Source organism: Monodelphis domestica, chromosome 7, assembly GCF_027887165.1.
Source record: "Monodelphis domestica isolate mMonDom1 chromosome 7, mMonDom1.pri, whole genome shotgun sequence".
In the NCBI taxonomy this organism is placed as follows: Eukaryota; Metazoa; Chordata; class Mammalia; order Didelphimorphia; family Didelphidae; genus Monodelphis; species Monodelphis domestica.
This window is the reverse complement of record NC_077233.1, coordinates 116,249,670-116,262,984: the sequence shown is the minus strand read 5'-3', so window position 1 is coordinate 116,262,984 and position 13,315 is coordinate 116,249,670.

Genomic DNA, 13,315 nt, shown 5'->3' with positions numbered 1-13,315 from the left:
GAAATAAATTTAGGAAGGAAGGAAGGAGGACTAGTGGAAGGAAAGAAGGAAGAAAGAAGGACTGATGGAAGGAAGGAAAAGAAACTACTCTAGTAATCTTTCCTATATATTACCACAGAGTAAGAACAGAGAAGACCATGTTCTCAACAAAGTATTGTGAAATAAATCTATTTAGTTTATAACTGGAATTTTCAATTTTGGATGGTTTTTACTTTTCCATTCATAAGTAAATGTATCTACCTATAATCAAGTACTCCTCAGATGTCTCACTGTGGTCTGGATCAGATCCTGTGGTCTCAAAGGCTGTGCCATCAGAACATAAATTCTAGAATATCCAACAAATCTGGGAAAGCAATATGGGCACAGTGACAGACTGCCATTGAAGGATCAGAATAAATTTAGAAAGGCTCATCGTTAAAGGCTGGCAACTAGGGAATTAGATTTTGACCATAGAAATTCAAGAAATTGCCTATTCAGGAAAAGATTTTTTAAAATTAATTTTATTTTGTTTTCAGTTCTGAATTGCCTCCCTCTTATCTCCTTCTCCATCCATTAAAGAAGAAATAAAAGGATGAAAGGGATGGGGAGGAGGAGGGGGATAGGAAGAAGGAAGAGGAACAGGAGGAGAGGGAGAAACAAAAAGGAGACACCCCAAAGTGTAATCTGAACCTATTACATCTCTGTCAGGAATTGGGTAACACCTTTTCATCATAAGTCCTTTGTAAATTTGGCGGGTCATTGCATTTACCAGAGTTTCTAAGTCTTCCAAAGTTGTTTATTTTTACAGTATTGTTGTTGTTATCATATAAATTGTTCTCTTGGTTCTATTCGCTTCATTTTGAATCAGTTCATACAAGTCTTCCCAGACTTTTCTGAAACTATTCTTTTTGTCATTTCTTCCAGCATGAATAATAGTATAGAGTTACATTTATATATCATTACTCATTTGGCTATTCCCCAATTGTTGAATGCCTCCTAAATTTCCAATGCTATTCCACCACAATAAGTACTGCTATAAATATTTTTGTGTTAATGAGTTCTTTTCCACTTTCTTTGACTTTTTTGGAGAAAACTCATCAGCAATATTGCTCAAAGGGGATGCACAGTTTAAAAGCTTTGGAACATGGAAATAAATTGTTTTCTGGAATTATTAGACCAATTACAGCTCTAATAGTGCACTAATCTATTTGTTTTCCCACAGCCACTATAGCATTTATCATTTTTCTTTTAGTCAAGTTTGCCCACCTGATGGGTGTGAGGGGGCTTTTTAAAATTGTTTTAATTTACAATTCTTTAATCATCAGTGATCTAGGATATTTTTCCGATGGTTATTGATAGCTTAGATTTCTTCCCCTGAAAACTGTACATTCAAATCTTTTGACCACTTATCTATTGTGGAATAGTTCTCCTTATATATGCGATTCTATTCCCTCTATGTCTTAGACAGCACAGTGGATTGAGTGCTGACCTGAAGTCAGAACGTTCTGAGTTCAAATACCACCCTAGACATTTATTAGCTTTGTGATCTTGGGCAAGTCACTTAACCTTGTTTGTCTTCGTTTCTTCATCTATAAAATGAGCTGAAGAAGGATATGATAAACCACCCCATTGTCTTTGCCAAGAAAACCCCAAAGAGTCAGACACAACTTAAATGACTGAACAAAAGACAAGAAGTATATTTTGAAAATGAGAATCTAGCTGCAAATATTTTAACCCAATTTCTTTCTTCTTTCCTAATTTTAGCTATATTAATTTTATTTGTGCAGAAACTTTTCAATTTATATAATCAAAACTATCCATTTTACCTCTGGTTAACCTCTTATTTGTGGTAAACTCTTCACCTATCCATTGATCTGATAGGTAATTTCTTCCATACTCCTCAAATTTGTTTATGGTTCTCTCTTTATAAAAAATATACCTATTTGGAATTTTTCTTGATATACAGTGTTTAATGTTGATCTCTACCTAGTTTATGCTGGATTACTTTCCAGGTTCCCCAACGATTCTTGTGAGATTGTAAGTTCTTGTCCAAATCATAGATATTAACACTAGACTAGTATGCTCATTTGCTTCTGTATATTATAGCATACCTAAACAATTCTACAGATAAAACTCTCTTTTCTAACACTGTACCAAAGTACTTTGACCATAACAACTTTGTGGTACAGTTGGAGATCTGATACTTTTAGGCTTCTCCTTCCCACTTTTTTTCATGAATTCTCTTGATATTCTTGGACTTTTGTTCCTCTGGATTAATTTCGCTATTATTTTTTCCAACTCTATAAGGTAATCTTTTGGTAGTTTTATTGCTACAGCATGAATAAGTAACTTAATTTAGGTAGTGCCATTTTTATTATATTGACTCAGCCTGCCCAGGAGTCATTAACATTTCTCCAAGTATTTAAATCATTTTCAAAATTGGGTTAATACATTTTTTTTCTGTCTTGATAGGTAAACTTCCCAGTATTTAAGGATATCTGTAGTTATTTTAAGTTAATTTCTCTTTTTTTCTCTTCTTGCTGAATTTTGTTGGTAATACTAGATGTGGAAATGTTGATGATTTGCTTGGATTTATTTTACATCCTGCAGCCTTTCTGAAGTTGTTAATTTTTCCAATTAGTATTTTTCAGTTCACCCTCTAGGGTTCTCTAAGTAAGTCATTATTTGCAAAAATTGATTTTTATTTCCTCTTTGTGCATATTTCTTTATTTTTTCTTGTTTTATTGCTATGACTAGCATTTCTAGCACAATATTGACCAGTAGTGGTGATAATGGACACTTCTGCTTTATTCCTGATCTTATCAGGAAAGCCCCTGGCTTATCTTCATTACAGATAATGTTGACTTTTGGTTTTAGATGGATAATTAGCATTTTAGGGAAAGCTCCATTTATTCCTGTGATTTCTGGTGTTTTCAATAGAAATGGTTATTGTAATATATCAAAAAATTTACTGTATCTATAAATACATTTTGCCATTTATATCTATATTATATTACATTATATTATATTTATGTTTTCCCAATATTTGTGCCATTCTTACATTCTAGATATAAATCCATCTTGGTCATAGTATATGATTTTGTGATATGTTGCTATTGTTTTCTTGAGATTATTTTATTGAACAAGTTTGTAACAATATTCATTCTTCCTGGTCTAGAAATCAAGATCATATTTGTATCATAGAAGGAATTTTGTAGGATACCTTTTTTCTTTTTTCTTTAGTTTATGCAATATGGAAATTGCTATTTAAGTATCTGGTAGAATTCACCTGGCAGCGAGGTAACACAATGGATTCAAGAAGACCCAAGCTCAAATCTTAACTTAGACATTTACTAATTATGACCCAGGACAAGTCACTTGACTTGCTTGCCTCAGTTTCCCCAAATGTGAAATTTGATTAACAGAATGTGGTTGTGAGGATCAAATGAGATAATATTTTTAAAGTGCTTGGTATAGTACCTGGCACATAGTAGTTGCTACATAAATACTTATTCCTTTCTTTTCCCCCTTTTTATCTTTGAAAGTTAATTTATGCCTTGTTTGATTTCTTTTCTAAAACAGGTTATTAAAGTACTCCAGTTACTATTCTGTTAACCTGAGCAATCTGTATTTTTGTAAATATTTATCTATTTAACTTATATTTCCAATTGTATTAGGATATAATTTGACAAAATAGCTAATGGTTTCTTAGATTTCTTCTTCATTGATAGTGAATTCACCTTTTCCATTTTTGATACTTGTATTCTGATATTCTTTTTTAAATCAAACTAGTGATGACTCATCTACTTGCTTTTTTCAACAAAGGTCTCATCTAGTTTCATTTATTAATTCAATGTGTTGTTTTTGTTTTTGTTTTGTTTTTTCAATTCTGCTAACCTCCCCTTTGATTTTAGGAATTTCTAATTTCTTGTTTAATTGTTGTTGCTGCTATTGTTGTTCAGTTGTTTTAGTCACGTCAGACTTTTTGTGACCTCATTTGGGGTTTTCTTAGTAAAGACTCTGGAGTGGCTTGCCATTTCCTTCTCCAGCTTATTTTACAGATGAGGAAATTGAGGCAAACAGAATTAAATGAGTTGCCCAGAGTAACATAGCTACTTAGTGTCTAAAGTCAAATTTCAATTTAGGAATGTATTTCTTACTACAGGCTTGGCACTCTATGCACAGTGATATGTAGCTACTCTGGTGTTTAATTGGGGAATTTTAATTGATTCGTTTGGGGGGTGTTTTTTTTTATCTTCCATGCCCATTCCATTGACCTACTCTTTAAAGGATGAAGGCCTTTAGAGATAAACACTGCCTTGTTGTATAACAAAAATGTTGCTATATTGTGTCATTGTTGTCATTATCTTTTTTTTTAAACCCTTACCTTCCATCTTGGAATCAATACTCTGTATTGGTTCCAAGGCAGAAGAGTGGTAAGGGCTAGGCAATGAGAGTCAAGTGACTTGCCCAGGACTTCACAGGGCTGGGAAATGACTGAGGCCAGATTTGAACCTAGGACCTCCCATCTCTAGACCTGGCTCTCAATCCACTGAGCCAGCCAGCCAGCCGTCCCCCATTGTTGTTATTATCTTTAACAAATTTATTTCTATAATTTATTCTTTGACCCATCCATTCATTAGGATTAAGTAACTTATTTTTTCAGTTAATTCTTATTCTTTGCCTAAAGGGAATTGGTTGAATGTAATTTTTGTTGTGTTGTGGTCAATAAAAGATATATTTAGTGTTTCTGCTTTTTTGCATTTATTTATGAGGTTTTAAACACTCTAATACATGATGTTTTTGTTTTTTTTTTGTTAAAGTGCAATGCACAGCTGGGAAATAGGTATATTCCTTTCAATTCTAATTCAACAGTCCCCAACAGTTTGTCATATGTAACTTTCTAAAATTCCACTCACTTTTGTTTCTATTTTGGTTAGATTTACCTACATCTGAGAGGAATAAATTAAGGTTCTCAGCTATTTTAGCTTTACCATCTCTTTCCCCTTATAACTCATTTAGCTTTTCCTTAAAGAATTTAGATTCTATTCCTATATATATATGTATATATATATATATCCTTTAATTAGGTCTATATTTGTTGTTGCATCACCATTTCTAGAACTACTTTTTAAAAACTTTCATTGAAGCACAATAAATTCTACTCTAGCCCTTTATATTAACTCTGTATTTTTAAAATTTCACATGTGTTTCTTATAAACAACATGTTGTTGGATTCTGGTTTCTAATTCATTCTGCCATCCTCTGTCATTTTATGGATATGTGTATCCCTTTCACATTTACAATTATGAAAGCTAATTGTGTATTTCCCTTCATCATATTATCTTGTGTTTTTTCATTCTCTTTTTGCCTGTCCCTTCTTTACGAGTTTGTTTTTTCCCAAGTAATCCCTCTCTTAATTTACCTTCCCCTTTATTCTTCCCTTTTCCTTTAACCTATTTTATTTTGGTTTCCCATTGTATAAGATATATTACTGTACCCAATTGTGTACATTTTTATTCCTCCTTCCCTTGACCAGTTCAGATGAGATTGAGGTATAAGTGTCATTCAGTTCTTGTCCCCTCAATTCCCTCCTTTTTATTGTATAGACTTCTATTTGTGTACTCCAGTTATGTGAGATAATTTTCTTCATTCTTCCTCTGTTTTCCCATTCCCAATTTTCCCCAGTGTATTCTTCAATCTCAGCCTTTCTGTTCTTCTTTTAAGAAATCAAAACATAACAGAATCATCTATAGACCCACTATTACCCCTGATGATGGTAGAATTCTGAGGAGCAGCATATATATCATCTTCCATTTAAGAATATTTACAGTTTAATCTTCTGATTTCTCACTCACCTTTTTACACTTCTCTTGACTGCCATGTCCCATTTTCTCTTCAGCTCTGGTTTTTTCATTAGGAATAATTCTAATTTATCTATTTCATTAAAGATCCATTCCCCCCCTATAGCATTATACTTATACTTTTGCTGGGTAAGTTACTTTTAGTTTTAAGTCTAATTTTTTGCTTTCTGGAATATAATAATCCTAATCGCTACATTTCTTTTTGGTGGTGGCTCCTGAATCTTTTTTCATTCTGACTGTGGCTTCTCAGTACTTGAATTCTTTCTTTATGAGTCAATTTCAGTATCTTTTCTTTGACTTGGAAGCTCTAAATTTTGGCTATAATATTCCTAGGAGTTTTTATTTTGAGGTTTCTTTCAAGAAGTTACTAGTAAATTTTTTTCAATTTCTACTTTGCTCTCAAGCTCCAAGATACCCAGACAGTTTTCTTGAAATGAGATGCCTAGACCTTTTTTATGTTTGTTTTGGTAATGGCTCTCAAGTAGTCCAGTGATTTCTAAATTCTCTAGTCAATCTTTTCTAGGTCTACTGATTTTGCAAAGAAATATCTACCTTTTCTATTTTCTATTATAAATAGATTATGTATATATAAAATAATAATATTTTAACTTTGTTTTAATATTTCTTGATAACTTGTAACCATTATTTTCTATTTGGTCCTTTATTGAGTTTTTTTTTTCTTGGAGTTCATTCTGTATCACTTTTACTAAGCTATTAATTCTTTATTCATGTCTTTCTTTCCTAGCTCTTGTTTCTTTTTCCGTTTGTCCTCTACCACCCTCATTTGATTTTTTAATTTTTAGTTCTTTTGTAAATTCTTGCTTTAACTCTTCACACTTGGACTCTGCACACTTCTTGGGGTATGTCTGTTTTGAGCTTCCGTATTCATATTATTTCATTGTTTTCACCACTCAGGCTTGGGACTTGCAAGGTTTTAGTGCATTCAAAGTGAGGTGTTTTGGGTGAAATATGCTTGCTACCCTCTTTGACTAAGTTCTCCAATTTCCTGACATATTCAGGACTTTCAGCTCATTTCTATTTAGATGCTTCAGAAGACTGATCCAAGATGAGCCCCTTATTAGCACACTGGGAGATTTTGCAGGTCACAATGACTCAACTTTCAGTTCTCCTTTTTCCTAGGACACCTGGCCTGGCTATATTACTATAGGTTTCCACCCAAGTCCATGTTCCACTTCTGGTTATTAAAGCCACAAAGCTATTGCTTGATTCTGAACTTGAACTTGGTCCTTGCTCAGCATATGGTTAGGGTCTATAGTGATCATTTGTCTTTGCCACCCCAATTTATCAACTTCCCCTCAGTGTAACTGGGTATTGGGTAGAGGGTGACCTGGTTGCCAGATGGCACCCATTCCTATATCCTGCATTAATTTGGGGATCCCTTTTCATCTCTTCCTGAGCAGGTACTTCCTATCTTGGTGGTCAGGCTTGTCTTTCTTTGAGTCTTTGGCTCACAGATACCCAGACCTCTGCCTCCAGTGTCCACAGACCTGTCTGTCACCTTAAGTCACTCTGAGCCTTCAAATTGACTCATGATTTGGGGTGGGATTACCCAATCAAAATTAGGTATGAATATTTGTGGAAGTGATTTGGCAGAGAACCTATACTATATTTCTTTCTGCTACTCTGCCATCTTGACTCTGCCTCTCCTAAGATATGAATTTTGATCTGAATCAGAAGTTACCTAATCAGTAAAATCATATCTTGTTTGAAGTAAGTATCTTTCCACATTTTCTATCACTATTCTTTACTGTTTTGGGGTGTGATAACCATACCCATATCTTGTAATACCCAGAGGAAGAAGGCCTTTTGGCAGAATGCAGAAAGTGACATATTTAGAGTCAGAAGACCATTAGAATATAAGCTATTTAAAGATAGATTTATGCCTTTCTTGATATTCACTAGATACTAGACTAGATAACTTTAACATCCATATTGACTTCTTTACTTCCCAACTTCTCATTTTCTAAAAATTTCACAACTTACTACTTGACCCAGCCAACCTTAACTTCACATAGTGATGGTTACAAACTAGATCCACCTGCTCAAATCCCACTTACATGCTTGAAGCCAGAAGTAGAGAAAGTCAAATAACTATGCTAATTTGGACGATTATATATTCATGTTATTTTCCTATAGCAAAACTGCCCTTTTGTACTCCTTTAAATGATTCTATATCTCAATCTCTACAAAAGTTTTTCTAAACTTTCTCTTTTCTCAAGTCTCTGACACCTCCCTCCTTTAACCTGATAACTTGCCTCTTTCTAAGAAAACAGATTATTCAATGTGAGATTCATCTTTACTTTTCTTTAGGGTAAAAACCCTCCACATCACTCTCTATTCTCCCCTTCCATGACTCTTGCTATTCTCACTTCTCTTGGTTTTCATGATACCATTGATTCCTATTTCTCCAACTTGTCTGACTATTATATCTCAGTATCCTCTCCTGGCTTAAGATCCACATCATGGCCTCTAACTGTAGGTGTTCCACAAGGTCCACATCTTTTTACCCTTTAAGTACTCTCTCTCTCTCTCTCTCTCTCTCTCTCTCTCTCTCTCTTTCTCTCTCTCTCTCTCTCTCTCTATCTCTCTCTCTCTCTCTCTCTCTCTCTCTCTCTCTCTCTCTCTCTCTCTCTCTCTTTCTCTCTCTCTCTCTTTCTCCCTTCCTCTCTCTCTCTCTCTCTCCTCTCATCAGCTCTTATGAGTTTAACTCTTACCTCTATCCACGTGACTCCCTGATCTATCTATTTACCTATTTATTCTATTTTCTTAAGTTTGCAATCTTGGAATTATCTCCAAAATCTTACTCTTCCTTATTCTACATATTTAATCAGTTATCAAATCTTGCCTCCTACCTCTACAACATCTGACTCCTTATCACTCACAAAATACTGCTTTAGCTCAGATTTTCATTATCTCTTGCTTAGATGATTTAAGTAGACTCCTAATATGTGTCTCTGAATCAAATCTTTTTCCAGGTTAGCCCATCCTCCACATTGCTACTAAAGTCAATTTCTTTTGATGCATATCTAAGTATGTCATCTGCTATTCAATCAACTCCAGTGGCTTCCTATTGCCACTAGAATAAAATATAAACTCTTCTATTTAGCCACTGATGCCCTTTATGGTGATCCCAACCTATCTCTCTCTCCATGCCTCTACCACACTACTCACCTCTGCCTTGTAGAATTCCTCTCTTACTTCAAAACAAAACTCAGTCACTGTCTTCTCTATGAAAACTGCCTTCTCAAACTATCTTGCATTTAACTACTTTGTATTTATTCTCTTTAAGTTTATTCTGTATATACCTGGGAATTTTCTTATTTTCTCTTCTGTTAACTAATAAATTCCTTGCAAGTAGGGATGGTCATTCATTGCCTTTGTATCCCCAGGACCTAGAACAGTGCCCAGCATTGGTAGGCTTTTAATAAATACTTGTTAAATGATTGATTGATTAAATCCCTTGGGAGCATGTAACAAGGGAGATTCTGACTCAATACTACATGTAGGTAAAATCCAGCACAGAGGATAAATCTTAGGCAAAGACTTTTCTCTCAATTTGAAGCTCTGGGAGATATCTGTTATGACATTCTCACCCCATCCAAATGCAGGTCCAAGATAAATTGATATCTCTAGGAGATAATGGGCAAAAGCTGTGAGGGGAAGTGGACACTAATCAAAAACAAGGTAAAGCCAATAAGCAGTTGTGAAGAGAGAGGCTTTGATCTTATTTGAAAGAGAAAGGAATAATTTGTGTGTAAGGGAGGAATAGCAGAAATGGCTTGGCCCATCCCTGGATGGGCTGGCACCAGTCTCTACATCCTTACTAAATCCAGAGAGAAAAGGGCCATAGGATACCAAGTCACATGTTGTTGTTGTTGTTTTCTCTCTCTCGTTATGTTTGCAAGTACATTTGAGATAAATCTCATCTAATTCATGCAAAAATATCAATCTTAATTGAGCCCAGGATCATGGCTCAGAACAACTTCTTTCATCCCTTGCCCCCACCCCCACTCCCACCTCTAACTTCCTTGGTTTCTATCCCACTCTCATTTAGCCCTCTAAAAATTCTCCTTCACTTCTTTGTCATCTTCTGACATTTTCTGCCACACTAAAGACATCCCAGAATGCCTCATTTGGTGACATCACAGATAACCATGGGTTGTTTCTGGTATCCCATCTGTTCAGTCAGGCATTTGCCTGAGTGAGGGTGAGATAGGAGGGGAGTTTTCATTTTAGGCTGAATTGGGAGGGGGGAGAGGAGAGCCTTTGATGCGGTTTTCTATCGTGGCACTGCAGCTGTCAGTGTTGGCCGCAAGACTGGATGATTGTCCTTGCAGCTCTCACTTGCCGGCAGAACACTGTGCTTTCTGATATTAATTGGGCTTTCATTATTCGTCTGTGCCTGGGGGCTTATGCAATGGGTACATATATATGAAGATATATATAATGTATATAAATTCATGGAAGTATCAATAAATAAGTCCTTTCAAGGCTGTTTCATATTTCAAATATTTAATGTTTCTTTTTTCTTATTTAAAAAAATCTCACTGTCTTGCATGTTACATAAGACTAACTACATGGGAAAGCCACTTTGGCTAAATCACCTTATTTCTATATTGTACAGTTGAAAAGGAGCCTAATGCTGAATTATGGGATCCTGGCTATTGTGGAAACCAAGAAAAAATAATGCTTCCAAATAGCACCAGCCTGTTGGTCCTTTGGTGTTGCCATGGATTCATTGTTCCACATATTATTTACTTGTCCCTCTCTGTGAACACTTCATTGAGTCAGCAATCCTCTGAAATGAATAAGAGTCTGAAAATTAAGTCTGTAATTCTCTTTTCCTCTTGGCTGAATTGAGGTTTTATCGATTTCAGGATTTGGGGGTTGGTTTTTTCTCTTAAGAGTCCTTTCCTTTGAGAACAACATTATATACTGCTCTTAGGAGATGTTCCCATTAGGTGTATTATATTAGCTCTTTCTGCACTCAGTATCATTGTATATTGTTTCACATGAAGTACTACTATTGATAGCCCATAAAGCCCACAGCCGTTCGTTTGCAGCGCAAGTTTCCCAAGAAAGGATGTCCACTAAAAGTAGCAGTTATACTGCCTGGCAAATAATTCACAAGGCTTTATCTCCTTTCTCCAAAAAAACAGAGCACTCTTTTATCTCTTAACTTTTTCTCTCTCATAGTATTGAGACTGTCCCATATCTGTCTCGTGGCAGTGCACACCAAAAACCCTAACTGCGGGACTGATGATACCCTTGAAAAAGGACCTTGTCAACAATAGTCTAAGAATTCATGTGGATTTTTCCAGGGGAAAAGATTAAAAAAATAAAATAAAATTTAAAAATAAGAGAGGAGAAGAGACAGAAAAGATAGAATAAAATAATCTCCTAGTAGTAATTTAAACATCATAGCATCAACAGGAAACAAGAATAATTTTGTCTCTGGAAACCAGTAAGATTCTGTTTGATTTATTTACCAGACCGCTCGTGTCTTTTCTATTGAGCTGAGTATGAAATATTTTACTCTAAATAGATCTGTGTCCAACTGGTCTTTTCTCTAAGTTGGAAAAGACTCACCAGATTAAACAATCTATAATAGGAGGCTGAATAAGAGGAAAGTTAAACAATTATCTACAAGAAATAAGTAAGTGATAATGCAGCCACAAAATAGCAAATACACACAAGAATAGCAACATTGGAGTGAATACCAATTTCATATATTATCCATAATAATAACTATATAAACTAGTAATAATTTATATAGTGCTTTAAGATTCATGACTGTTTGCAAATCCAAACAAGAAATGCAATGTGTTGTGGTAGACAGAGAGAGGGTCAGCCTTGGAATCAGGAAGTGTAAGTTCAATTCTTCCTTTAATACATCCACCTTTTAGTGCTTAAGCAACTTTCTAAGACTAGACATTATAGACAGATGGGATCACAACAGTGCGAGAGAGAGCTCTCTGATCATGGATAAAATACAGCATTTTGAGAGGGGGGACAAGTAGTTTTTAAAAAACTATATTAATATGTAAAGAATTGCCTCAATAGGCAGATGCTCCCAGGTACAACTCTATAGGAATGTCTTGTTCAATTCGATTTGAGAGGGAAAATATACTTCTCCTACTTCTAATAGGATTTGGGTAGGCATGGGGCAATATTTTAGATCAAAGTGAATATCTAGAACTAAATGGAAAATCTGTTTCTAAAAGCTAGAAGGATCTCTACTAAGCTAGTGAGGAGGGAAAAGACATCATTTCATTTGTTTTTAGACTATCCATTCATCTGTAACCTTTATTTCAAATCTTCCATTTAAGTGAATGAACAACAAAAAAATTAAAAGCAAAGAAAAATTAAATAAATTAATATCATTAATATATATATATATACATATGTATGTGTGTTACATATATAGGTTGAGGGGCAGTGTAGCAAAGGGAATAAAGGCCTTTAAAGTCAGGAGTATTTGGGACTAAGCTTGCCTCTGACACCTACTAGGTATGTGAACATAAACTCTCAGAGCTCCGGAAAGCTCTATAAGAGAAACTTGAGTTCCAGAGAGCTAACAATCTGCATCCTGGAGTGAGCTGCCACTCTGTGTGTTCTCTATACTAATAAAATTGCAGGTGCAAATATTACCCCAATGTGCATGTGTACATATATATGACATACATATACATTTTATAATACATGCACATGCACACATATCAGACATGTTATAGATATTCATTCATATATAAAATAAGTTTAGATATCATATGTACATAATTATATATTTCATATTTAGATAATTCTGTCCTTTAATGCATTTACTTTATTCATGTTTTTTTTGTTTTACTCATTTAAATAGTGAAAATGGTATAAGAAATATATACATGAACTCACTATTGCTGAGGCCCCTCTTTCCATAATTTAATAATAATGTGGTGTATGAGATATATTATTAAATTATATGTGGTTAAACAAATTCCTAATGAGGCTTTTTTTGCCTGAACTGTTCCTAGGCTTATTTGACATTATGCACCTTCATTCACCTATAATCCAGCAAAATTGGTCTATTTGCTTTTCTCTCTGCATTCTATCTCACGCCTCGGTCCCTATGAACAGGCAATCCCATTTGCCTGGAGAGTATTCCTCCTCAGCTCTCCTTCATTCCATAGCTTCCTTCAGAATCCTGTGTAAGTGCCACTTTCATCTACGAGAATCATATTCTGATCCCACAGCCTCCTCTGACCCCAATAGCTTGTGCTCTCCCCCTAGAAATCATTTTGTACCTGTTTCACATCTATTTATATTTTATTTTCTGTGCCATGCTGTCCAAGGACCAGCATTGGACTCAGGAAGACCTGGTTCTAATTTGACTCATACCTATTTGTTATGTAATCATAATGTCTCAGTGCCCAGGCAGCTAGGTAAAAGAACTTTAAGTTTATATGTAT